This window comes from Haemorhous mexicanus, chromosome 6, assembly GCF_027477595.1.
Source record: "Haemorhous mexicanus isolate bHaeMex1 chromosome 6, bHaeMex1.pri, whole genome shotgun sequence".
In the NCBI taxonomy this organism is placed as follows: domain Eukaryota; kingdom Metazoa; phylum Chordata; class Aves; order Passeriformes; family Fringillidae; genus Haemorhous; species Haemorhous mexicanus.
In genome coordinates this window covers 11,554,379-11,581,380 of record NC_082346.1, presented here as the reverse complement: position 1 = coordinate 11,581,380, position 27,002 = coordinate 11,554,379, and the positions used below count along the sequence as shown (strand labels likewise).

The window sequence follows — 27,002 nt, the reverse complement described above, 5'->3', positions numbered from 1 at the left end:
TTGAACTGGGTAGGGAATACAAAAGGAATACCTGGATGAGGTGATGGGTACAGCAATAAATGCTCCCAGCACGCCAAATCTGCTCCCAGATGTGGAACAACAGCTCCCTGGATATATTTACTGGGAATCACCGATCCTTGGTTTTGTTGGAATATCCCACAGCTACACACAGAACTTGGTAATTCCTAGTTGGAAAGCACATGGCCTCTGAGTTATTTATAGCCAAAACTCCAAGGGCTGGATGAAGCCAGCCAGGGCAAATCCAAGAGGTGACCAGTAATTACACAAGGGGAATTTTGGATGGAGCCTCATTTCTTTAGGGAAAGCTATTTTCCACTACAATCCTGGCAAATTCCTGACAGTTTTACTTCACCCTGGAATGCTTATCAGCTCAGCCTCCTTTTCAAAAAGGCAGAAAAAAAGCAGAAGGAGCAAATATCCAGGTGAGATATTGAATTCAGAGGCACATCCCTGCTCTGGCACATCTGGAAGCGATGCCTTCGGGAATAAGGAGGAGAAGCCCAGTCATTCCCGAAAGGAACTGCATCTCTCCCCTTCTGCAAGCAGCTTCTTGGCTCCCTAGTTTACACTAGTGGGCAAACAGTTTTCCCAATAACTTGACTCATTGCTTCAGGAATTCCCTGGGGATGAGTCACATGCAGGGAAAGCCACCGGGAGCGGCGCCGGGACCACCGCTGCCAACTCGAGGAGAGCGAAAGAAGTGGGAGAACACAAAATCCCTGCCAAACTCGGGAAAACTGTGTGGTCAACACCATTCCTTGGCACTCCTTCCCTGCTCCCCCTCCCCACAAATGTGCTGGAGAGGAGCAGCGCATCCGGAGAGGCGGCTCCAGGCTCCGGAGCCATGGGAATCGTCAGGGAGAGGTTCCCTCCACGTGCATCTGCAGGCATAGGAAGGAATGCTGACTCTGCTCATCTCCCAGGAATAATCCTAAGGAAATTTAAACTAGAGATTATTTCCCTCCCTCCTGGATCTGAGGGGGAAAGAGGGACACATGGAATTCCAGGGCCTCTAGCTTCTTACTCTACTCCCTGCTCACCAGCATTCCCAATTTGGCCTTTTTTCTGCATCACATCCCACAACTTTTCTCAGGAGTTTTCCTCTTCTCATATTCCATGGCTAAGTGGTTAGGGAGGTACATGCCCAGCTGCAAGTATAAAATGCTGGGAATCAGGGCTATCTGGAAAGGTTTTTTGGGAATCTAAACCCAAATGCATCTTTTCTCAATACAATTTGTCCTTATTAAACAGGGATCCTGGATCTGTGACACTTCCAGGCTCAAAAACCTTGGGAACAGCTTCAACCAGCCTAAACCTGACCTGCACATGACCTATTCCCATTTTCCTGATGCTGCCTGTTTATTTCCCTCACCGTGTCCCTGCTTGTTTCCTTGGCAGAGGACACGCCTGTATCCCACATTCCTAGAAATCAGCCTGGAAAGAGGTCACGGAGGTCATACTTCCCAAAGTCCAAGTGAAACTTCCAGTGGAAGCCACCTACAGCCTATTTGAGGATCTCATCCTGTGGGTGTATGTTCAAGAGGGAACATTCCTGAATGCTATGAATTCCCTGAAAATGCCATTTCTGTGTTTTGCCTTCTCCTGTAACTCCCCAAACCCTCTCAGATTCCCACTTTCCAATATCTTGGAAAGCATCAATCTTGCACTTGATTAAGCAGAATCTGCTTCTTGGCCCCAATTCCAGATTTTTCCCAGCCTCCAGTGAAAATCAAACCAACATCACGATATCCTGGAATCAGTTATTTCTGCAAGCTCATTTGATAAACCAGAACCTACAGGAATATTTATGGATTAAAAAAACAAACCCTGAATTCATGTTTTTCCAGCAAGATCCTGTGAACTAATCACCAGTATCCAAAGGATTGCTGCTATCCAAGGGCTTCTTTCCACACTGAATGTATCTACTTTCACTTCCATGTTTACCCTGGAAGCAAGGACCAAACACCAAAGTCCTGTCTGGTGAAGGGCCAGGACAGGAACACCTGTACAGGTGGGAATTTTAAATGTACAACAGCAGAGAAGTGAGAATTTCAGCCCAGAAATGTTCTTGGCTCGGATACAGACATGGATAATATCCTCTTCCTCTCTTTCCTAAGCTCAAAGGGAACATTTCAAGCCTAACTCTGGATTTCCAGCTGCAACTTCCCAAGAAATGTGCTTCTGCCCCTCCCATCCCAAGGCTTCCACCTTAATGCATGGGAATAGCCCTGGCAGTAAAAGAAAGCATCAGGCTGAGCATTCCCAGCAGAAGAATCCTGCTTTATTCCAACCTGGAGAACAGTTTCCTAAAGGAAGCTGCCAGCTCTGCCCCAGCTCCCATAAAACTGCTAATTACAGTGCAAATCCAAAGAAAGCAGGAGCAGAGAAGGAGGGAGGGAATGAGGAAAGGAAAGGCAGATTCCAGGTCTCCAGCTCACCCAAATGACAGCTTGGGAAAACTTTTCCTGCCTCAGTGCTTGCTCCTAAGAATAAATCACCTATTCCAGTGCTGCAGGACCCCAAAATTCCAGCCCCCATGGAGACCCTCGGGAGCAGTTCCCTCCTTCCACACCCCAACAGCTCCTCTCTCATCCTATCCCAAAAAGGCCCATTGTTCATTAGGAACATGGAGCTCACTGAGGAAGAGCACATGGAAAACCACCAACAGTCCAGCACATGCAGCTCCAACTCTCTCCCAAGTTTATGGAATTAAGTCCCAAATTCCCACCCCATGGAAATCAAATCCTGGGACTTACCAGCCTGCTTTTCCTCCACCTGGTGCTTGGGATAAAGATGTTGGAATCACCACAGGGAACAAACAGCGCTGGTCCCACACCTCTCCAAACCACCAGGACCAACGGACCAAATGTTTCCTTGTCCTTTTCCTATGAATTCTTACCCATCCAGTGCTTCCCTAATGACAACAAGCAACCTAGAACTGCAATCCTGGGCTGAATCCTGCCAAGTTGAACTCTCCAGACTCTTCCTGAATCTCAGATTTGTGATGGAAAGCAGGAATCCTCTTTTCCTTTTGCTTATGTAAGCAAGGATGAATCAAGCCCAGGCTTCCCTGATCCTGTGTCATATTTAAGCCTTAAATATATTTATTTTTCCACATTCCGTTCTCCTTGGACACTCCAGGAGCTGTATTTCCAAATCCCAGCACACACATCCCTCCTCCTCACCACCCACAGCCTGCACGTGGAGCTGATCCGCAGTTTTTCCAGGCCCTCAGGATCTGCGCTCTCCTGGCAGCCACAACACCCATCCCTCCCCAGCAGGGATCCAGCCCTACCCACTGCTCCCCAGGGAGAGCCAGGAGATAGGGACTCAGTTTCAAGCTCAGGAATTATTTAATTCCATAAGGCAGCTTTACATCTCCTCAATTTCCACAGGTTTTCCAGCTCTGACTCCTGGAATTACTCACACATATTTACTCCAACTTTTTCCTGCTGACACAGATTCCTTGTGCCTGTTTCTCCCTGTGGATTCATCACTACAGACCCTGGAATTGGAACTGCTGATTCCTATATCTACACTCCAATATCCGGCAAACTCAGTGCCACAGGAAGCACGGCCACACATTCCTGGCTGCAGCCATGGCACCAGGAATCTCCTCCTGCTTCCATGCTTATTCCCTAATTGACACTCCTGGTGTCTCCTTGATACACTGACCTTGCTCAGCCTGGAGAAGGGAAGGCTCCAGCGAGACCATGGAGCTCTTTCCAGTGCCTGAAGAGATTCCAAGATTGCTGGAGAGGGACTATGGATAAAGGCAAAAAGTGACAGGACAATGGGAATGGCCTCCCACTGCCACAGGGTGGAATTAGATGGGATATTGGCAAGAAATTCTTCCCTGTGAGGGTGATGAGACCCTGAATTTCCCAGAGAAGTTGTGGCTGCCCCGTCCCTGGAAGTGTCCAAGGCCAGCTTGGCTGGGGCTTGGAGCAGCCTGGGCTAGTGGAAGGCATCCCTGCCCCTGGCTGGGGGATGGAACTGGATCACATTCCAGACCCCTTCCAACCCAAACTATTATGGGATTTTTCTCCCTGATACCACCACTCTCCATGTTTCCATACCCTCCTCACTTTCCCTTGTTACAGGGGAGTCCTTCAGCAGAGCTTGGAAAGTTGTCACTCCAGGGGCACTGTCCCTGCCCTCCCAGACACCAGCTCCAGAGCCAGAATTCATTTGGGAAAGCTGGACAAGAGGGAGGTGAAAGGAGGTGAGGCAGAAGCAGAGAACCCACGTGACAAGAGCAGAGCTGCAGCCGAAGAAATCCCTGGAAAAGCATTCCTTGGCTCCAAGCAGCTGTGCGGGCACAAACTGAATGGCACAGATTGGAACTGACTGTTCCTAACAATTGGTTATACCACAGAAAACCAGGAACAATCCTTCCCAAGGGAACAGGGAGCAGGAAAAATGAACTGGCCACATGTGGGAATGCACCAACTCTGGAGCTGGGGAATGCCAGACTATGGCAGGAGGTAACTAGAAGCAGCAGGAGATGATCCAAAAACTAATTCAACCATGTGATTCCTAAATCATAGACAGGAGGATCCCAAAAATGAGATGGATGTGCTCCTCCTAAAACTATCCCTAATTCCAGATGGCTTGGGTAAGAAGGGACCTTAAGCTCATCCCATTCCAGCCAGCCCCTGCCAGGGGCAAAGGCACCTTGCACTATCCCAAGTTGCTCCAAACCCTGTCCAAGCTGGTCTTGGACACTTCCAGGGATGGGGCAGCCACAGCTTCTCTGGGAAATCCATTCCAGCGCCTTGCCTTCCTCACAGGGAAGTATCTCTTCCCAATATCCCATCTATCCCTGCCCTGTGGCAGGGGGAAGCCATTCCCATTGTCCTGTTTCTCCAGACCCTTGTCCCAAGTTCCTCTCCAGCTCTCCTGGAACCCCTTTAGGCTCTGGAAGAAGCTCTAAGGTCTCCCTGGAGCTTTCTCTTGTCCAGGCTGAACATTCCCAGCAATCCCAGCCTGTCCTCAATCCACGTCTGAATTGAACAGGAAAAACATCACCTTTCCTGCAGCACATCGCAGCAGGATCATCCTCAGAGCTGCACCTGGATGTCCCACCTGGCTCCTGGACATCCTGGATCATGGCCAGGTGACCCCAATCCCTCTCTACCGAACTCAACGCCTCCGCAGCTTTTGGAAAGCAAAGGAAAGCAAATCCATTTTTCCAAACACAAACTGAACTCAAATCTCATCCAGGGAAGTTGTCAATCCTCAGAAAACAGGAAGGATCCCTGCTCCAACAGCACAGGGATGCATTTTTGCAATTGATTTCCCCTCCTCCTCCAGCAGACACGAATTCCAAATGAATTTCACACTTGAATTTATAATCCTAACAGGATTATAAGAAAAAAAGCTGTTCATTGGCATCTACTTCAGGACAAGCCCCTGGCTCCCAGCCCAACCAGTTTGAGGCTGCTGGAAAAGAAATTCCTTTTTCCTCTCATTCCCAAGGCAACACATGGCCATCCTGATAATTAAATTGAGTGCCTTTGCAGAGATTCCTTCGGCAGGATTTGTCCAGGTGTGGATTTTCCCTGCTTTCCTTTAATTATCTTATAATTAACCATGAAGTATCCAATCATCCAGAGCTTTTTCAATTAAGCTTCAAAAGGAAATGCCTGGAAGAGCTCTTGGTGGGAATGTTCTAATCAGCTGGGAAGAGATCACAGGCACCAGAGTTGGGGTTTGGTGACTCATTCTGTTATTGCCAGGACAAGTGAACTTCCAAAGCTGGAAAAAATTCCTTTATTCCATCTTTTTCAGTTCACATCCTCATCCCTGATCAGAGCTCAGAGGCCTGGGGGCAATATGATATTGTAATTAACACAGTTGATTAAAGAATCATAATCAAGCTCTGAAGGATCAGGAATTATCCCTGCCCAGGTCTGACTCTTCTCCATCCCAATCCTGTGCCTGTTTTTGCCTCGGTTCCTTCCCTCAGCCTTAAATTCTGAGCACAGGCACATGCTGAGATCTCCTACAGTTCTTTTCTGGGCAGCAAGGGAAAATATTCCCAGCCTTTTTGATAAGGAATAACAGGAATTTTGCCTGTATCCTTGTGGAGATGTTTTGGGATCCCACAGCCCACGGGAGAGGCAAATTGTCCTCAAATGCCAGGCTGACACTTCTGTGTGTCCAACGGCATGGACAAATGGACCATGGAATTGTTCAGGTTGGAAAAGCCCCCCAAGATCCTCCAGTCTAACATTCCCCAGCACTGCCAAGGCTACCATAACTATCCCAAGTGCCACATCCATGCAGATTTTAAATCCTTCCAGGAATGGGGATTCCACCACTGAAGCCTGTTCCAATGCTTTGCAAGCCTTTCCATGAAGGAACTTTCCCTAGTATCCAACCTGAAACTTCCCCTGGCACAACTCCAGTGTCCCTTGTCACCTGGCTTGACAGATGGCTTTGATTTTTTTTTTCCAAAATACCAAGAGAATTCTAAAGGTCTCTTGGAGAAGGTATCTCTTGAGCACTCCTAACAGCTCCCAGAATTCCAGGAGCTTCTCACACACCTTCCCAGCCAGGTTCCTGACAGTCTTTCCCACATTCCACAGACAACACACCTTCTCCAGTGGGGAAAAAAGAAATCAATCAATGTCTCCAACTGCTGACAGTCCCATATTTGCAACCTTCCATGGATATCTAAGGATTTATAAAGATCCCATGGATACTGAATGATTTTATTTTTACTGCAAAGAGGGAAACAGCAGAGCACACAGACCCAGGGAATATCCAGCTCCAGCACCCAGCCTGGAATTGTCCAGCATAGGATGAACCCAAGCATTCCTTAAGCTGGAAAAACTCCATGTCCACAGGTTTCTTCCTCCCTCCACCATATTCGTTGCTCCCAGCTGGGATCAGTGTCCAGCAAAAGATCAAATGATCCCTCTGGAGTAAGAGAATAAAGTTATGGAATGACACTAGGAATAATTCCCCCCTCAGTTACATGATTTCCTGGTTGGAATTTTCAAGGTGTTCCAGCTCCCAGCCTGAAGCTGGAAAAGGTAAAAAGGACACCAGGATGACCCCGTCCCTTTCCATGAGGAAGTTTTAAAGTCTAGTACTAGCAGTCCACACATCACTTCTTCCCTCTCTCCCTGATAAGCCAGGAAGGAGACAACACAGCAAAATGGGAAAACTCTGTTTCCACCAGGAAAGCAGCAAGGGGATGGGGAGGGACAATCCACGTTCTGAAATGTGTCGGGAACAAATCTCACCTCCACCCTCATCCAGCTCTTCCCAAGTCCACCACAGGGTTTAGCATTACCAGGATGGGAGCCAAAGAATCCAGAGGTAAACATCCAAGAGAAAACAAGGAGGGAAGGGGTTGGAATCACTGGAAAAGCCAGCAGGAGCTGCCTCTTTAACACCCCTCCCTCAGCTGCCAGCACCCAGGAATCCCATTCCTGCTCCGGGCTGCCAGCAAGGAGTGACCTCTGGAGAACACAGATCCGTCCACCAGCACCACACAACTCACCCCTTTTCCCTCCTACAATGATCCAACACCCCCATTTCAGGGAAATCTGAGGCACAATTCCGTGATTTTCTGCAGAGAAGAACAGAAGCTCTGAATCCCCCACATTTCTGGGGTGGGCTTTTCCCCCGCTCCAGGAGGAAGATGAAGTCATGTTCCCAAAATAGTTCTAGGGAAAAGGCTCCAAGGAAGGCAGAGCTCCCCTTTAACCAGAGAGCTGAAACTTCTCTGCCTTCCAAAGGGATGGATGAATTCAAATTCCATTCTGCACCATTGGAAACATGGAAAACTGAAGTATTAAAGTACCAAGTCATAATTAATAACAGCCACCAATTAATGGAAAATTCAAATTTAGGGGAAAAAAAAAAAGACAACCCCATTATTACAAAATAACGGACGACAACCTTCAGGCAGAAGTCCCAAATCCAGATTTATGACAAATTAAGGGACTGGATCCCTCAGGCAAGAGTCCCAGATGTGCTGACCACAACCCATCCATGGTGCAGTAGCAGAAGAACTCTAGGCAAACTCCCACAGGGAAAAAACTGCACAGCTGCTTCAGTCAGGATCCCAACACATTGAAACCCAGACGCCATCCCATGGCAGGTGCCTGTTTTCCATTGGATTTGGCTGGAAACTCATTTAACAACCACAATTCTTCCTTAATTGACCTCTCATGTTTTTCCTGTTTCAATTTTCTAAGTGAACTTTGGGACTGCAGTTCCTCTTCCCTCACACAACGCAGCCATTTTCCTGAATTCCCCCCCCACCCCGCCCCAGCCTTTCTGAGCACACATGGGGCAATATTCCCAGGAAGAGGCATGCAGACAGGACTGGGCAAAGTCCCATATTCCTTGGGAGCTACTTAAACAACAGCTGCACTGGGGAAAAAGAAACCAGATTTCTCTGTCCTGAGCATCTTATCTACTTCCAAGGAGGTGGGAAAAGCAGATTCAGGAACAGCTCAGCCTGGAAAACTCATCCCAAGGGGGTTCCTAACCCTGCTCCATAAGCATCTGGAACCCAGGGTGGTCTTTTTGCTGCCCCCCCCCACCTCCCCCCCCCCAAAAAAAAGGATTTCTGAGCTGCTGAGTCAGCAAAACAACAGCAGGGCGGATTCGGGCATCTCCTTATCCAACTTGTAATTAACTCCGAGGCCACAGAGCAGCCTGGAATGGGAAAACTCAGAGTCAGGAGCCAACTGGAAGAGAAGGAATCTTGGTTTCCCACTTAAGTCAGAAATTAAATCCCTTTCCTACCTTTCTTGACAAATCTTCTTATAAATGAGAACTCCAAGCCTTGAAACTCCCTGTTCCCATAGGAACATGAGAACTTCCAACCTCATCTCCTTTTCCAAGAGCAGTGATGTCTAATGGAGCCTCAGCAACTGGAATACCATAAACATTGGTAAAGGTAAAAGAACAATTCTCTCATTTCTCCTCCAAAAAGGGAGCAGCAGCCAAAGCCCCGGGGGCCACCAAGTCTTAAATTCCTCATTTTTCCTCTCTCCTAAAGGGATCTGTCCCTTTTTCTCCCCAAAAAAGTCAGAGTTTCAACAAAAACTCCTATATGAAATGCAAATTCCTTGGAAAACCCTTGCAGTCAGGTGTAAGGAGCTGAGCAAACACCAGGATAGCTTTCTAAAGTACAGAGTAACAAATGGTCATGTTGCCTGGGAACAGGATCTCCTACTTGGACAACCAGGAATTCCAGTATTGCACCCTCTGGCTCAAAACTGTTTACCTTCGGACACTGAGGCACAAGATCCATCTGCTTTCCTCCTATCCACGTAAAACTTCCAGGCCCTGACACACTGGAATGGTGAAAGCATTCCAGAAGGAAAAGGGGATTTACTCCCACTCTCCACCCAAAAACTTCCCTAAATATTAAGGTTTAACCAAACAGCAACTGCTGGAAGAACGGAAAGGCAAACTCACTGTTTTTTGGGAATGCTGAGCCCCTCATGCTTCAGAGCAGAGGCTCCAAGGCTGTGTTTTCCATGCCAGGCAGGAGGGAGTGTTTTGGCCAAGCCCCAGGGAACTCAGAGCCCAGCAGTTCACCAAACAAATCCACGTTAACATTGGGATTTTGGTGTCATAAATCAGGTGCTTTCAGGTGAAAAGGTTCCGGATTGCTCCGACCACACCCCTCCACGCTTTTTGCACTCCAAAGGGCAGCATTTCCCAGCTCTGGCATACAAAAGGCAAAATCCTACAGGAACAGGAACCAGGATGAGTTCTTCCCATTCCATCTGGTTTTCCAAACCCCCCCGTCTAGGCTTTTCTGGAATGAGAAGCCTCATTTTTTAGCAGTGAGAAGTGCCTCTCACTCTACTCAATCCACATCCTGCTTCCAAGTGTTGTTCAATTATGAGTTAACCCAGAAAGGAAAATGAGGAGAGCATCTGGAAAACAACAGGATAAATACAATGGCAGCTGGGAACACCAAGGACAACAGGAGCTGGATTCCAATGATACCTGTGGGTTCCATCCAATTTGGGATATCCCATGATTGACTCGTCCATTGCACAACACCCCAAGGTTTTAAGAGGATAACTGGCTGAGAACCGTCCAGGATCCTCCGTGTTGGAGAGATTCCCACGTTCCCTGGGGCGACTCCGCCTTTTCCTCAGCCTGCCCAGGTGACACCTGCCCAGCACCTCGTCCACCCGGTTGGAGCTGCCACGGAACGCTGAACTAATCCGACCCTTGGGATGAGCATCCAGTGAACAAACACAGCGCATTCCCTTCCGCTCCCCTGAGCCAGAAGGATCTGGGTGAGCCCGGAGTCGTTAAAAGCCACCTCGGATCAGTTCTGCTGCCTGAATCCCCTCAGTGTATCCCAAAAACCCGGAACCGTGAGTCCTTACTGGGCTTGCGGATGACACAATTCCAAAAGTTCACTTCCCTGTCTTGTCACCCGCCAAGAGAAGGAAAATCTGGCAGGAACATCCCCCTGGGGACCAAACTAAGCCTCTTGCGTCCCAAGGAATCAAGGCTAAATGTGAGAATCCTTGGAGTTCCTACCCAGAAGTGGCTGGAAATCAAGGTTCCAGGCCATTCCAGGGAACAAACAAGCAAAGAGCCAGCAAATCCATGGACACAAAACATGGGTTATGGTATGAAGGACATGGGAAAAGTTGGGAACATCAAACCCCTCAGGAGTGCCTGGCCTGCACATAGAGAATCATGGAATTGTTAAGGTTGGAAAAGACTTTTAGGTTCATCAAATCCAACAATCAACCCGCTAACCCACATCCCCATGTATCACATCCACGTGTATTTTAAATCCCTACAGGAATGAGGACTGTACCAGTCCCTGCTGCCCAGGGCAGCATCTTCCAGTGCTTTACAACCCCTGCCATTAAGAAATATTCCCAATATCTAACCTAAACTTCCCCTGATGCAACTTGAGGCAGCTTCCTCCTGTCCTGTCATTTGTTTCCTGGGAGAACAGCCCAACCCCATCTGGCTTCCACATCCAGTCATGGAATTGTAGGGAATGAGAAGCTCCCCCAATCCTCCTTTTCTCCAGAATAAAACACATCCTGCAAACTCACACGTTAGATAACAGAGAAACTTCCAACATCAGCGTGTTCCTGATTTCCCTCCCCAAATTCCTGCTCCCCACCTCACAAGGGAATTTCACCAACTCTGCCAGTATTCCCAGGAGGCTCCACACTTACTCAGCCGCCCATTCCTGAGCATTTTCTGCAGCTTCCCACGTGCTTCCCACCTCCCAGCTCGCCTCTCCTCATTCCTCCGCCCTCATCCAAGGGGAACACAAAGTCAGAGCAAGGCCCCAGAGAGTCCCAAAATTCTCCTTGCCAGCTGGGATTCCATAAGGCAAAGAGTTCCATGCAACAAATCCCTTTATCTCAGCCTCTATCAGGCCTTGGAATAACCATGGATAACACTGGATTTTGGGATGTACACGTTTTCTACTGAGTTACATTTGATTATGGCACTGGAGGTGTTCAAACGAGCTCAGGGAGAAAATATGATCCCTTTTTTTCAGGGCCAAAAGACTCTTTTCCAAAAGCAACACATTGACCCAGGAATAGTCACAAAATTTAGAGGGAAAAAGGTTTTCCAGACAAAGCAACCTGTGGCTTCCCGCAGAAGATTTAACACCACAATTCCACAATGGGAAAGGGAATTTTGCCCCTGGATTTGTCAGTGAATTTTGAGGAAAGCTCTAATCCTTCCAGTTTTGGAACATGGATGCCTCTTTTTCCACTAGAAAGTACGGGAGAACTGACAAAGGTAGAGGAAGAGCAATCCCACAGAGCACAAAATCTCTCCACGAAATTTTCCCTTATTCACTACTCTATCCAGGGAAGAAAATGAGCAGCACAAATCACAAATTCCTGCTTTTATGGGAAGTTTTTCTACTTCCTCTGACAGGGCATATGTTTTCCCCTCTCCAAGGAAAAATCCAGTTCATCCCTGAATGCTCTCATTTAGGGAAATGCTGGTTGTCATTAGCGGATGCTCTGGTGCCATGGAGATGGTGACAAACAACTGAATCAGCCAGAAAAAACCCGGAGTCACAAAAAGGGGAATGTGCTTCCAAAGGTTAAATGTGGCCCAGAGATACATGAAGAACATTTATAGGATCTGGATGTCACCAAGAAATAGAGTGCCCAGGGAAGTTGTGGATCCATGGAAGTGTCCAAGGCCAGGTTGGATGGGGTTTGGAGTTACCAGGGATACTGGGTGAGCTTTAAGGCCCCTTCCAACCCAAATCATTCCAAGATTCTAATCAAGGGATCCAAGAAAAGCAGGATAAAGTTTTTTCAGGACAATTCCCGGCTGCCTGAGATGCTGGATGCTCCTAAGCAGCACCTGCCTTGTTCTGATTTTCTGGGAGGTGAAACAGTTCATTTCCCACAGGAGAAAACAGCACCAATTTGCAGGATCATTTAGCAGACCCAATGGGAAAAGCCAAGCCTCCAGAGGCTCCCAGTTTGGAGCTGAAATCCATATTCCAAAAATACATCCAGGCTGTGTCAACACCAGGGATCTGGGCTGCAAAGACAAGCCATGACAGAATAATAAATTTCATCCCAAAGGATGCAGAGCTGCGGAAATTCCAACTTCCAGCAGACAAGGAGCATCAGGACAAATCCAAATGGGAACCTTCCAGGGAAGAAAAGCACCTTTCAGGAAAGAAAGGGCTGAATTCCATCCCAACCTCCCCATTTTCTATTTGCTGCACTGAACTATAATAGGAATGTCCTGAATTTTCCTGTTTCTTCTCATTATCCAGTTCAAATGTTTTAAGGTGGCCTGAGGGATTCAGTATTTTATTCCAAAAGAACACAGATAAGGATTCTGTCCTGCAGCCTGCCTGGACGTAAAATCGGGATCACTCAGATCTGTGGGGATAATAAAACCTCCAGGCCAAGAAATCCCAAAGAAACATGTTCCAGAGGAAAAAACAAGTGGAAAATGCTCATTTAAGGTGGCATTCCCATATTTACTCATGGCTACGAGTGAGCTGTACTGGGATATTTGCCACTGACTCCTGATGAAATGGCAAGTGAAAAACACCAGGAAAACTTGGAATTGAAGGCTCTAAATTACATCTTGTATCCTGATTTCAGGGAAAAACTCCTATTGAGCTCAAAGCCAGCCCAGAGGAACCCACTTGTTTTAATTCTACACCAAGGGAACACGTAGGAACCAAAACCTCAGCTGGAAGGGAACAAAAAGCCAGGAATTTTCATGCAATTCCACAGATCTTTGAAGAGGAGCTCAGAAGGCTCCTCAAAGAGAGGGATAGATGCCAATGGATGGGGCAGGATAAGGATTTTCAGGGATCTGCTGGAGCACAAGGGCAGTTAAGCAAGGATTTGAGTTAAAGAAGAAACTCCTGGATTAAGAGCCCAGGACAGAATTCCTGACAGTTTCTGCCTGCCATGCAGATTTCCAGCTCCTGCTGCAAGGAAGAGGAAAATAATCCAAAGCTTTTTTTATTTCATCTTTCCAAAGAGATCCATGTGCCTTCCAACGGAAAGAGGGGAGAAAGGAAAGAAAAGGAGGAAGAAGGAATGCCTGAAGGTACAGGGTACATTTTTCCTGAAACTCTGTGGGAATTACTTCTTGCATCCAAAATCCCTGCTAGGGTCCAGCAGCATTTTTGTCCATATTTCAGGGCAGGATATTCCTCAGCAAAGCAAACTTTCCCATTTTTTACCAAAACCTGGAAGACCATTCTAATTTCTTCCATTTTCAAAGTTCCAAGCTGGGCAGGTGCTGCACCTGGCAAATTTTCAAGGATTTTTTTCTCTGATTTCTCCTTAACAATCCACACAATAAGGTATAGAAACACACCTAAATTAACAATATCATGTATGAAATAATAAAAATATCAGCTCCAACTGGCCTGGAATGAAGAGCCTGATTGACTCCCATCTATCCCAGCAGGAATAAACATCCCAGCACTCTCTGCAGATCCCACAAAAGTCCATTTGTCACACTTCCCATGGCACAAAGGCCACTTTCATCTGCTCCCAGTGCCCAAAAAACTCCAGCCCTGTAGCTCCAAGAGCAGACTAAAATGGTTTCACTCACCCCATCTCAACTGCTGTGCCTTTAACTGGAAATTCCTCAAACTCCAGGGCTCAATCCAGCTCGGGATGTTCTTATTCATCAGCTGGATCACTGTTGGGAGCAGAGGTGGAACCAAGGGTCATTCATTTGGGAAAGATGGAAAAAGAGGGGAGGAAAAGCAGGGTCCAGGCTCCCCAGAATAAGGCTGCGTGGCCCAGGGGAGGTATAAAGGCTTAATTCCCAAAAAAAAAAAAAGCCTTCAGACAGGCCAGGGATGTTTGGGACAGAAGAGAATTCCCGCTGGTTTAGTCCAAGGAAGTTTCATAAATGACAGCCACGCCTGGGAATGACTGGAAGCTTCTCCAAACTCTCCTCCATCCAAAGCTGAGCAGCTTCCCAAGCTTTACAGCCTCCAATTTGAACATTTCTCCTCCCTACATCCTTCCAGCTGCCTGGAAAAGACCCCCAAAAACTAGGATTATGGCACTTTAAGGAAAAATTTCTAAGGCACACAAGCCGTAAATCCTGATTTTGCAAATCCATTCAATGATACGGCAGCTCCAAAATCCAAGTGACCTTGTTTGGAGCAGCCAGCTCTCAATTAATTAACTTCCAAGGGGAGGGAGAGCAGAAGGAACAGGACTGAGATTCCCACACAAAGTCCAAAAAACCCCCCCCCAAGCAGAAGGGTTTTTTTGGTTACTGTAATTGTTTGTCCAGGGAATTTTAACGAAGTTTCCAAAACGAAGGATTTTTTTTTTTCCTCACATTTTTGGTCATTGGGAGGAGCATTTCCACCCTTCTCACTTTCCCTCCTGGCACAGCACTTCCCTTAAATCCCATCATTGCACAACTGCTCCTTCCCAGCCCTCTAGAAGGGGAATGTGGACACAACCCAGAGAAGTTTCCCTCTCTCACCACCCTTTTCCCAGCAACCAGAGGGATTTACAGCACTCCCTGTCTCTGGGATTCAGATCTGGCTTGTGCAGGTAGCAGGCAAAAAGTGCCCAGTGCCTTAATGTAAATGGGAATTCGGGTCGAATCAGGATTTATTTAGGTCAGCACTGACAAAGTCAGTACCTGCAGTACATAGTCCATATCCTTAAATCCCTGATTTTGACCCTCCTGAGTAAAATTTTGGACAGCAGAGCAGCCAACTCCCAAATTTCCGATTTAAATTCCCACGTAAAGGGGGAATTTTATCCTGCTCCTTGCTGAAGGGTTTTGGCTGCAGAAATTCCAGGTTATTTGTATCATTTACCATGTAACAGATGCTTTTCCACACCTCTTGTCCCTGTGGGCATTCCCGACCCCCTCAGCCATTCCCAGTCCAAGCTGGCACTGCTGGAATTTCCCCAGCAGCTTTAAGACCCCGGTGCAACTTTTATGACCCTGAAAACCAACACCTGGCACAACAAACACCTTCCCCCAGCTCAGGTTTCCAACTTGGAAAGCTTCTTCCAGCAGTGTCCACAGGATACACATTTCAGCCAAGCCAATGCCAGAATCACGGAGAGTCCGAAGCTTTCCAAGAGCCACTTCCCACAATTTCATTATCTCCCATTTAAGAACACTCAGCCTGACCACAAAAACTCGGATGCTTCTCCCTGTCCAGCCAGGAGGATGCAGAAACTCATCCCCACTAAGTTTCATCCAGGGGGAGATGAATATTCCCACCTTGGAATAGTCCTTTCCTTTAAAACCATTCCCCAGAGTCTTGCTACCTTCATGTCCCAGGGTTCTATATTCCACGTTGGTGAATCACTGCATGATTTCCCACCTGGAGCAGGCTCTAAGGACCATGGTGTGCACCAGGCTCGGCAATCCCCATTCCCATACTCCCAGTGCCAACTGAAGCCTGTCCCAAATACACCAGCAGGTACTAATTCCCAGAATTGGGCACAGCAGGAATTCTGGCTGAGCAGCCTGGCAGCATCCCCGCTCCAAGATCTTGGAGCGACATCTCCCTTACTTTCATAAGGATATCTCACTTCTGCAGCTGCCTGCGATCTTAAATTTGGGAATTTTACGGTCACGGCTCAGCATCCGCCCGCGTTGCTCAAGTCAGGTACCGTTCCCTGCGGGAAGTAATAAAAGCTGGGAGCAAGAATCCCTGTGTCACACCCACACCGCAGCTTCTCCTTCCTGGACATCCAGCAGCACCGCTCCCGCCTCCCACCGCAGGATCCCGACTCCCGAACGGCGGGATCACCTTCACGCCTCGCACCTGCCCGGGGCAGGATGGCGGCTTTCCAGAGGCGCAGGTGGAATCCCACCGCTTCCCACGGGGCGCAGGCCACATGGAGCGGGGCCCTCCCGCCGGGAAAGCCGCGCTTCCCGCGGGATCCAGACCCCTCGGGCGGTACGGGCCTGCTGCCCAGCGGGGCGGGGGGCGGCGGCGGGCGCTCCCCCGGCCCTGCCAGCGCCCTCCCGGCTCCCCCGCACCTGCCGCAGCGCCGGCCCCCGCTGCCGCGCCATTCCCATCGCTGTCCCTCACCTCGCTCCCGCTGCCGCTGCCGCCGCCTCGGGAGCGCCGCGGCCGCCGCCGCCTCCTCCATGCCGGGGGCCCTGCGGCCCCCGATTCTCCAACGCCGCCTCCGCCCTGCCGGGGCCGCCCCCGCCTCGCCGGGGCCGCCCACTGCGTCAACTGCGTAAGGGCCGCTACGCAACCTGCGGTCGCCACGGCAACGAGGGGTGCGGGGCGCGGCGGCGCCGCCTGGCGGCGCCCGGCGGTAGCGCCGCGGGGCGGGGCAGTGCCGTGCCGGCCGCGGATTCCAGCGGGGAATTCTCGGGTGATTCAGGGAACCCCGTCTGCTGCGGACAGAGGCCGCTCCTGGGCTGATGCTCACCTGCCCTACCGATATTATCACGGAAAGATTCCACTGGAATCACGGAAAGATCCCACAGGAAGCAATTCCCTTGGAAAAGACCTCCAGGACCGCCGGGTCCAACGTGTGACAATCCCCGCCTTGTCACCCAGCTCGGAGCTCTGAGTGCCACATCCAGTCATTCCTTAGACACCTCCGGGGATGGGGACTCCGCCACCTCCTTGAGCAGCCCCTTCCAGTGGCTCATCACCTTTCCCAAGAAGAAATTCCTTCTGGTGTCCAGCCTGAACTTCCTGTGACACAAGTTGGGGCCATTTCCTCATGTCCTGTGCCTTGTTCCCTGGGAGCACAGCCTGGCTCCAACCTGCCTTCCCCCCAGTCAGGGAATTCAGGGAGCAATAAAATCTCCCCTCAGCCACACCTGGAGCTCTCCCAACATCCCTTCCCTCTGGAAAACTACCCAGCACAGCGCTGTGGTCTCCCTCATGGAGAGGGCCAGGCATGCTGCTTTCAATGCCCAGCATGGAAAAGCAGTGCTTTCCTATCAGGAAAAAGCGTTCCCAATAAAGATGGAGAGAGCCTATTGACAAGGGTATGGGGTGACAAGAGGGTGTTGCTTCCTACTGACAAAGAACAGGGTTAGATGGGATATTGGGAGGAAATTGTTAGACCCTGGAATGGATTTTGCCAGGAAGCCATGGCTGCCCCATCCCTGGAAGAGTTCCAGGCCAGGTTGGACCAGCCTCGGAGTAACCTGGGATAGTGCAAGGTGTCCCTGCCTGTGGCAGAGGGGCTGGAACTGGATGAGCTGTAAGGTTCCTTCCAACCAACCCCTCTCTTCACAAAAAAGCCCTCGTGAGGATGGACACACCACAACAACCATCCTGTTTGGGAGGAAGGACAGCGATTCCCTTTGGACACGGCAGCTGCCATCATCCAAGGACACAACTTAGATGCTTATACTGCAAAAAAAGGCATTGAAAAATAGAGGGGAAAAAAAATTTAAAAAAACATCTCTGTCCCAGAAAAGCTGATCCAGCAGGGAATAGCAGCACATCCTCACCTGCCCATTCCTCCTTAAAGCAAGTGGAGCAGCCTTCAAATGGTCTGCTGGGTGATATCACCGTACCTGGGAAATAAAACAGCCTGACAGGGGCAGAAAAACATTCAGGAAAAGCTTTGAAGCTCCGGAATTCATTTGTGCCGAGGCCTTTGTATCCCGTTCAGGCAGAAAAATCCCCCTCACGCTCATTCCGAGTCCCTTTATCTTCCCAGACAGGTGCAAAGTGGCTCCGCTTTGGATGAAAAGCTGCTGCCAAATTTAGCATTCCAACAAATCGTTTCATCCAGCCTGTGGCACTTCCAAGGTCTCCCTTTGGCACGATCCGCTCCCGGCCGGGCAGGCACCCCTGGAAGCCCCAAAACCTGGAGCAGACAGAAGGAAGAAGCTCGGGAAGATTGGAAATCATGATTTTATTCAGGGAAATACAATCAGAAGCCGTCCGAGGCTTTCCAAGGGGTGGGATCGAGCACATCCCAGCCCAGATCCTGCCAATTAAGGGACGCAAGGCGATTAATCCGATACAGCTCAGGATTTCTGCCTTCCAGCAGCTCCAGCTGCCCGTTTCCAGCCTGGCTCCACTGAATTGCAAGGGCCAGACCACATTTATAGCCCAGCTCCAGGGTCAGGATTCATCCCAGTGGTCCCCAGAGCTCCCTTCCCTGACTCCTGTATGGCAGTGGCACCATTTACATGCAATATTGGAATGTTTTGGATAAACTGGATGCCTTTTAAAGCATTAAGGGAAGGATTAATGCCCTCAGAAATCCCATTTTTTCCCTGCTGTCATGACACGGAGGGCGGGTGGCGAAGCATTTAAGGGAATTAAGGAATTAATTTGAGCCTGTCACAAAAGATGTGATTTTCTGTGATTTTCGCATGGATCTGTCCCCATCTCCAATCTCTGGAGCAAATCCATTCATTTCAGAGTGTCCCAACCTGTGGGAAAGGGTTGAGTCTGGGTTTAGATGCCTGGGGCAAAATGGTATGGTGATGTACACACATTCCTGGGAATCCTACACCTTCAGAGGGATGTAAGGGAGAGTTAGAGCATCCCAGACATCCATCAGCTGGGTTATCCCTCTGGATAACTCAGATGCAGTGTCAGGGCATCACCATCCACTTCATAAGGAAACCTCCAAAGGCCCCACTGGCTTAAGGAATTGCTAGTCCTTACTCACCTCTAGATGGATCTGTGCTCTTTGTGCAGGAATGACCAGGGAATATGAAGGAGAGGGAATTCTGTTTTGTTCTTCCAGCTGGAGCATCATTCCTCAACACATGGATATGGCTCCGGGCTGTTCCACACCGCAGCCTTGGAATTCTCCATATCAGCTCCCAGGGAATGTCTGGACCACTGCAGGCAGCCTTGGAGCCCTGGAGATCCCTGGGATGTGCCAGGAAGGATTCAATCAACAAAGAGCCCATCCAGCTGGGTCTCCTGAAAAAAAGCCAGCAGATTCCAAGGTTAAGGATTCTCCTAAACCTAAAAGCAAACCAATCCCTCCTCCAGGGAATTTGGACAAGGAACAAGGCTCCAGGAATAGCTGGGAACATGGGAAGCTTTATATTATTATTCAGTTTGTTGTCATTGCCACCGCCCCCAGGCGCAGCACATCCAATCCTGCTGCTCCGAAATCCTGCTCCTGTTGGGCTCCCAGTCGGAGTCAGACGCTTCGTTACTCCCAGGGTAACGAGCCCCTCTCCTCCTCCATCCCAACCTTGCCAACTTCCCTCAGCTGCTCCATTAGGATTACAATAAATCAGAGGGAAATAGCCTGAACAAGGCTGGGAGTGCAACAGTCTCCCTGGAGCAGGGATTCCAGCATCCAGGTTATCCAAACCACCTCCTCTCTCCTCAACCCCTGCAAACACCAGCCTGGGCTCCATCACCCCTGGAGCAGGCACAGGCTGTTCCAGCGGGCTGAATTCCAAGGAGTGACAGCAGCAAGTGTCGTGGGAAGGTGCTTTTGTCCTTCTCAAAGAGGACAGGCCACCAGGGAAAGGTAGACAACAGCGTTGCCCTGACATTTCCTCCAGGGAAAAAATTCCAGCACCTCTCTCACTGTCTCTCTAGGGAATATCAGTTACTGAAGAATTGAGGTTGGAAAAACCCTCCAAGATCATGGAGTCCAACTGTTCCAAGGCCAGCACTAACCCATGTCCCCAAGTGCCGCATCCACATGGGTTTTAAATCCCTCCAGGGATGGGGACTCCACCCCTGGAGCTTGTTCCAATGCCTGACAACCCTTTCCATGAAGGAGTTTTCCTCCATACCCAATCTAAACCTTCCCTGGCACAAGCCAAGGCTGCTCCCTCTGTGCAGCCGACTGTAATTCCACACCAAATTCCCACCAAACCACACAGCTGCCAACCAGAATTTGGGAATTGCTTTTAAAAACCACACCAACAGGCATCCCTGTGCCCCATTCCCATGTCACCAAGCAGGAAGTGCCTGTGTTTGCTTCCATCCCCATGGTGGCTGTGCCTTCCAAACCCTCCCTCCCTCCCTTCCCAGCGTGATTCCCACCCGCGACTCTCTGGAGGCATCAGCCTCCGTCACCTCCTACCGAAGCGCTGCTAATCCAGTGCCTCCAGACTGTTCCTGCTCCTCAAATCCTTCTTTATCCCAGCAGATCTCCCCAGAAACCTGCTCTTCCCCGATGACCCCAAGCCAGCACCTCCTGGCTCGATCCTCCATGTCATTCCCAGCCCCTGGGAAGCTCCCAAAGCAGGGATGAGCAGTTGGCAGTGTCCCCCCAGCAGGAGCAGCTGCTGCAGCTCTGCAGAGAAACAGCACCACTCAGACCTTCACTAAAAATCATTCCCTAATGGAGAGGCTTCTCCTGCACTCTGGATGTTCGGAAAAATCTCCCTCTCCAGCTGCCTCAGCTTTCCGTGGCTCCTCCAGCGGCGGGAAGGGATTTGGGGGGCCCAGGCTTCTGTGCCACCCCTGAGCCTGAATCCTTAAAAAGCACTTAATTTGGAGGGGAGACATCCCAGACAGAGCCAAACCTAGGGAGAGCAGGTCCAGGGATAAGCTGGAAGCCCAAATTCAGGCTCAGGCTGGCACACTGGAGGCTGGAATGCCAAAGGCAGGGGACGAATTGGGAAACTTCTGTCAGGCACCTAAAGGTATCAGACATGGAATTCTGGAGTGGTTTGGGTTGGAAAAGGCCCTAAAGATCATCCCATTCCACCTTTTTCCCTGGGCAGGGACACTTCCCACTATCCCAGGTTGCTCCAAGGCCCATCCAACCTAGTATTGAATGCTTCCAGGGATGGGGCAGCCACAGCTTGTCTGGGAAATCCATTCTGGTGCCTCACCACCCTCACAGGGAAAAATTTCTTCCACAAATTCCCAAGGTGGGGGCAGTACCAGGTCCCACTGCAGGGAAGAAGGACAGAGCAAGGCTGGCACATTCCCAGCTCCTTCCCTTGGGCACAGCTCTTCCCACTCCCACCTGCACAGGCTGGTGACCTGTCCCCTCCTTAGGAGCCCCCTTTCCAGCCTCCAAGCCGCTTTCCTAGTGGGATCCCTCCCTTTTCCCAGAGGTTCCCACGCCGTGGGCTCACTCTTGGCACGTAGTAAACACACCCGTGAGCACACGGCTGGGCTTGGCTCCACAGATAAAGCCTGGAAAGGATTTCTCCCACAGGTTGCATCCTGGAATTCGGCACAGCCCTCGCTGCTCACGATTCCAAGCACAAACTCCTCTTTCCAGCTGCTTTGCTAAATTGGTGCCAGATCTAACTCTGGAAGCCAAGCCTCGGAGACTTGCTATCAATCCCGCCAGCACTTCCCCCTCCCAAGGACATTATCCAGCATTATCCAAGCTGTGACTCCTCAGCCCAGAAATTTCTCCCTGGGAAGGAGCCATTGCCATGGAAAAGGACCATTAAATAACAGTTCACTGGGGTTTCTCACCACTGCTCAGCAAAGCTCAGGGCATCTTCCTGCCTGGCAGCTCCAGGTGGCTTTTCCTTTGGGAAAAATGAGAGGATAAAGCAGTGCTCCAGGCTGTCGGGACATTTGCCAGCATCCTCCACGCTCCCCCTTGGACAAACCCATCTTTCCAAAGCTTTTTCACCTCAGGTTGTGAAAGCCTCGTTGTTCTGCAGGGAATTGAAAACAAAAAAAGTGTGGAAATGAGCCCTAAAGGCTTCAAGGGGAGGAAAATGCAATCCCCCGAGCTCCCCTGAGTCACAGGGATGTGCTTGCAGCACTGGCAGCCGCTGGAATTCCAGGCTCCATCCCGGCCCTGGCTAATCCAGGTGCAATAACAACGTGTCATTTCCCTCATCTGCTTCACCCCCGCCAAAATTCCTTCATGTTATTCCTCCTCCCCGCCCACCTTTCAAATGCCCTTGGCTCCATCCTCCTTCGGGAGGAGAGCTCCAGCCCAGGAATGAATCAGGATTTTAGCAGGAGCTTTAGGGATGTGGGATGCCTTCACCCCCACAGGCAGGAGTGCTGGCCTTTTCCCAGGGCTCCATGGAATGAACACACTTCCCTGGCCGAGACTCCAAAGCACAGGAATTTACCCCAAGGATGAGCTGCTTCCCAATTTCCAGGAGCCTGCTCACCTCCTGGAATGGGAATGGCTGCGGCAGGACAGGGAAATTTAGGGATCAGCTGTGTTGTTGCTGTCAGCGCTCCAGGGAAGCAGTGTCGGAGAGCTCTCCCTCACCAGGCAGCACCTGCAGCCTCCCAGGCTCTCTGGAAGCCTGGAATGCTGCTGTCAGATGTGGGCACAGCACAGACAATGAGGATGCTCCGTGGAGGATTCGATCCCTCCCCGCAGGCCATGTCTCTGGACATCAGTCGGATGTGGCTGGAGAGCAGCAGCTGGAGCCAAGGCACTTGGATAATTTCATTAGGTCAAACCCCTCCCTCTGCTTCCTCAGGATCCTGCTCTTGCTTCTGGAGGCAGGTGGACTGAACCAAGAGGTTTCCCATGAAGGATTCCTTCCTGGCTCTGCTGCTGGCTCCCTTCCCGCTCCTCGCACCAGGCTGCAGAGCCATTCCCCACTTCTCCCGGACCTCAAAGCCTTGTCTAACCCACTTGGCTTCATCCCAGCTCCCAACTGCCGGAGGGGGAAGCTCAGCTCTCACCGGGAGACACCGCTGCCCGCGGAGATCCCAAATCCTAAATTGCGGCACAGCTCCTCCACAAAGACCTGGCAGAGACCTTGGGATCACAGCCCAGCAGGCAGACGGGAGAGGGACCTCAGAGCAAAGCAGAGGCTGGAGACAAATAACGGAATAATTATCCTAAGGAGAAGTTCCCAGCTCCCTTCTGTACAAGTCCATGAAATACAGCAGGGAATTGTGCCTTAATCCAGAGAAGAGGAAGCTTGGGGGGGGCTTCTCCCTCTCCATGATTCCCTGATGGGGGTCAGGCTCTGCTCCCAGGGAACAAGGGACAAGACTCAATCTGCCTCAGGGGAATTTCTCTCTGGATTTTAGGGAAAATTCCTTCATGGAAGGGTTGAATCAGTCTGTCCAGGGCAGAGGTGCAATCCCCATTCCTAGAGGGATTTAAAAGCTGAGTGGATGTGGCATTTGGGGACATGGATTAGTGGTGGCCATGGCAGAGCTGGGTGGCTGAACTCAATCTTGGAGGTCTTTTCCAGCCTGAACAACTCCTGAAGGAGAGGAACTGGAAAAGATCAGTCTGGGGGAAAAAAAAATGCAGCAGGCAGGAATGTGAGCAGACAGCCCCTGTCCAAGCTTCGTCCAAGAATTCCTGGGAGAGGAGCGTGCTCTGATGTCAGGACTCTGTGCCACAGTGACAGGAGATGGGAACGATCCAGAGAGGCAAAAAGGGAAGCGAGAGAGGGTGTGCCAGGCAGGATCCGCCTCAGACACTTAATGAAGGAGGAAGGGATGGATGGTTGCTAAGGGAAATGGGACAGATGGCTGGCACCGGGAACTTGCTGACTCTCAGAGACTCCAAACTCTGTTTTTGGGAAGTGGCAGGGCTGAGCAGGCAAGCACACAGCAGCCAAGCCCAGATGACCACTTCCCCATCCCCCCGCCCCGAGTGTCAGGACGGATCACGCCGGAGTGGAAAAGGTCACGGAGGCAGTGGGACCCAAGGCGCATTTGCGCTTCTGCTCATCACCAGCGCTCCCCCCGCCAGCCCTCTGTCCTCCCCTTCTCCAGAGGCCACCGGCACCATCCCACAGGCAAATCCCAGCAGGGCCCGGGACAGAGACTGGGCTCCCCGAGAGGGAAAACCGCAGGATGCTGGCTCTGGAGCTGCTGTCTGTGAAATCTCATGGCTCCTGGACATGCTGTCTCCCAGATCCGTTTACACCTCTCCCTGACATTTAAAACCATCTGAGCCTTTTGGCTTCTGCTGCTGTCATCTCTGTGCCAGGGCTTTTCTGGCTCTAAAAAAAGGCTGGGAGTTGATTTCCCGGCAAACGCAGCCCTCCCAACAGGTCTCCAAGCGCGGTGGCAGGGCAAGGGAAAAGGGGGAGAGGGCGGGAATGGCTGCTGCCATGGGGGCGGGAGACGCGCCAGGAGTCTGTCAGATCCTGACGGCCACAAACAAGGCTCTGAAAGCAGGAGCTGGAAGAAAAGGGGGGAAAGAATCCCTTGACAGCAAAAGTGGTGGAGCTCCAAAGCTGAAGCACGCAGCACTGTGCGGCTCCAAGCTGGGATTTCAGGGATCCAATGGGAAGATCAGGGAGTTTGGGGAACCTCTGCCCACCTCGGGCTGGCCCCAGGCACTGAGCATAAAACGGAGGGACTTAGGGAGGAAGAACCTGAAACGTCTCCAAGAGAGCTGGAGAGGAACTCTGCACAAACTGGAGTGACAGAACAACAGGGATGGCTTCCCACTGCCAGAGAGCCAGGTTAGATGGGATATTGGGAAGAAATTCTTCCCTGAAAGGGGAGTGAGGCCCTGGAATGGATTTCCCAGAGGAGCTGTGGCTGGCCCATCCCTGGAAGGGTCCAAGGCCAGGCTGGCTGGGGTTTGGAGCAACCTGGGCTAGTGGGATATGTCCCTGCCCTTCCAACCCAAACTATTATGGGATTCTCTGAAGGGAAAGCTCTGGAAAGAACAATTATGTCTCCCCCATCCCACCTGTTCACAGGCATCTCTTGGATTGAAATCACCCAAAAAAGTCCACTGCTGTCCAAAAAGGAGCTGCAGATCCCAAAATTCAGTGACCAAGAGCCCACAGGGAACCTTCACTGGGCACTCATTCCCAACAATCCCACATCCTACACAACCTGGGGGAAGCCCTGAGCAGCAAGGACAGGATCATCCACTCCCCGGGATTGCTCTGCTCCTGATGCCAAGAGGAGGAGGAGGGATTTGCTCCGACCGCCTCGGCACTGCACAGCTCCAGCCACAGAGCACCTCCACAGCCCCACAAGGAGCGGCCAGTGCCATGAAAAACATGGAAATCCCTGGATATTACAGTATCCAAGGATCACAAAACAGTTAATGTTGGAAGGGACCTTAAAAATGACTGAATTGCAGCTCCCTGCCTTGGGCAGGGACACCTTCCACTATCCCAGTTTGCTCCAAGCCCTGTTCAACATGGCCTTCCAGGGATGGAGCACCCACAGCTTCTCTGGGAAACATTACAAGGCAGCTGATGCTCCACAGGAGGATGGAAGGACACTGGACATGCCACCATCACCCTCTGGACTTCCTTTGGAACACAAGAGATTCCCAGGAAGGGAAGAAGATGAGGAGAAGTGCCAGTGCCAGCTGAGAGCTGCTCTTCCAGCCCATTCCTCTGGCTGTGTGGGCAGCTCCATCTTGGAGCCACATTCCAAGGAGCTGCTCGGAGCAACAGCTCCCGGATTCCGTGCCAAGCTGCCACTGGCTGCTGTTGAGATAAACCCACACAAACAAACAGATGCCTGGAGAAGCCAGGAAGATAGGGAATACAGCAGCATGGATGGGCTGTCCCCAGGCTGGCCGCTCTCCAGCTTGTCCGTCCCAGTGATCCCAGTATTCGGAGATGTCACCAAGCACAGATTGTCCTAGTCCCTCAGAGCATCAGGGAGTTTTCCAGGGGGTCACAGCCCCTCCTCTTTGCCAGCAGCTCCAACCCAGTTCCCAAGCAGTGGGAATGCCCAGGGATTGGGTGGTAGGGGTTGAAGGGGAGCATCCACCTCTGGGTAAGGAGGATTTTAGCTCTCTCGGAGCCAAAACCCCATGGACACATCCTTGTCCCATCCCCATTCCTGACTGGTGGAATCTGTGGGAGCAAGGCCAGATGGATTTGTGTCACCCAGGCCACTTCCAAGTAGGACACAAAGCTGAAGTCCCTCATCCCGGGACACTGACACTGAACATCTCCCAGGAACAAAACTGCTTTAAAATTCAAGGGAAGTATTCCAGGAGAGCCTGATCCCACACACATGGCCAAGACTAAGCACAGATCCTAAAAAACCCAAGGATGCTCTCCCAAACTTTTTAAAGCCTTTGTTTTCCTCTGCATCCACCAGGAATTCCACGCCCTCTGTCCCTCCTGCCAGGTGCTAATGAGGGTTTCCCTTCCCCTCAGGCAGCAAATCCCCCTTTCTGGGGGAAGAGGGCCAAGGATCTGTGCCGTGCCCACCCCTGGCAGGCACAGAGCCAGGGACACGCCGGCATTCCAGATGTCCGGCTGCCGGCACAGTGACTCCGGCTGCGCCAGGGCTGTCCTGCAAATGAGCCCGGCAAGACACAAAGAGCCTGATTTCCCAAATTAAGCTGCTGGAATTACTCATCCCAAAATCAGCAGCATCAGCTGCTCGCGGTGACACCGATTACGCGCAGTCACTGCCCGGTGCTGCTTCCCACTCATCCCAGCACATCCCTACTACAGGCATTCCTAGGGTGTGCAGCAGTGGAAAGTCAAGCAGGAGTTATTTTAAACCCCAAAAAAAGGTGGATTTAGATGGGATATTGGGAAGAAATCCGTCCCTGTGATGGTGGGGAGGCCCTGGCACAGGGTGCCCAGAGAAGCTGTGGCTGTTCCTGGATCCCTAGAAGTGTCCAAGGCCA

The 27,002-nt window shown here is 50.8% G+C and overlaps 1 protein-coding gene and 1 long non-coding RNA gene across 6 annotated transcripts in view; both read right to left on the bottom strand.

The window, feature by feature from the left end:
• Positions 1-16,724, bottom strand: part of DAGLA (diacylglycerol lipase alpha) — a 56,502-nt gene extending 39,778 nt beyond the window's left edge. Inside the window, exons 1-3 of one of the 5 annotated variants that reach the window (XM_059848588.1) lie at positions 16,589-16,718; positions 16,064-16,169; positions 14,113-14,202 (exon numbers count right to left, since the gene is read on the bottom strand). The gene's annotated coding sequence lies outside the window, so the exon portion shown is untranslated. Of the gene's footprint in view, positions 1-8,793; positions 8,922-9,471; positions 9,621-14,112; positions 14,203-16,063; positions 16,170-16,588 lie in introns of those variants that run through there. The other 4 variants (XM_059848587.1, XM_059848591.1, XM_059848593.1 and 1 more) reach the window with 4 other exon arrangements.
• A 1,651-nt stretch (positions 16,725-18,375) lies between these two features.
• On the bottom strand, positions 18,376-19,190 carry LOC132328328 (uncharacterized). The gene is made up of 2 exons (XR_009486738.1): positions 19,161-19,190; positions 18,376-18,467 (listed from the first exon to the last, which is right to left on the bottom strand). It is a non-coding gene; the product is annotated as an uncharacterized LOC132328328 (long non-coding RNA).
• Positions 19,191-27,002: the final 7,812 nt, after the last annotated feature.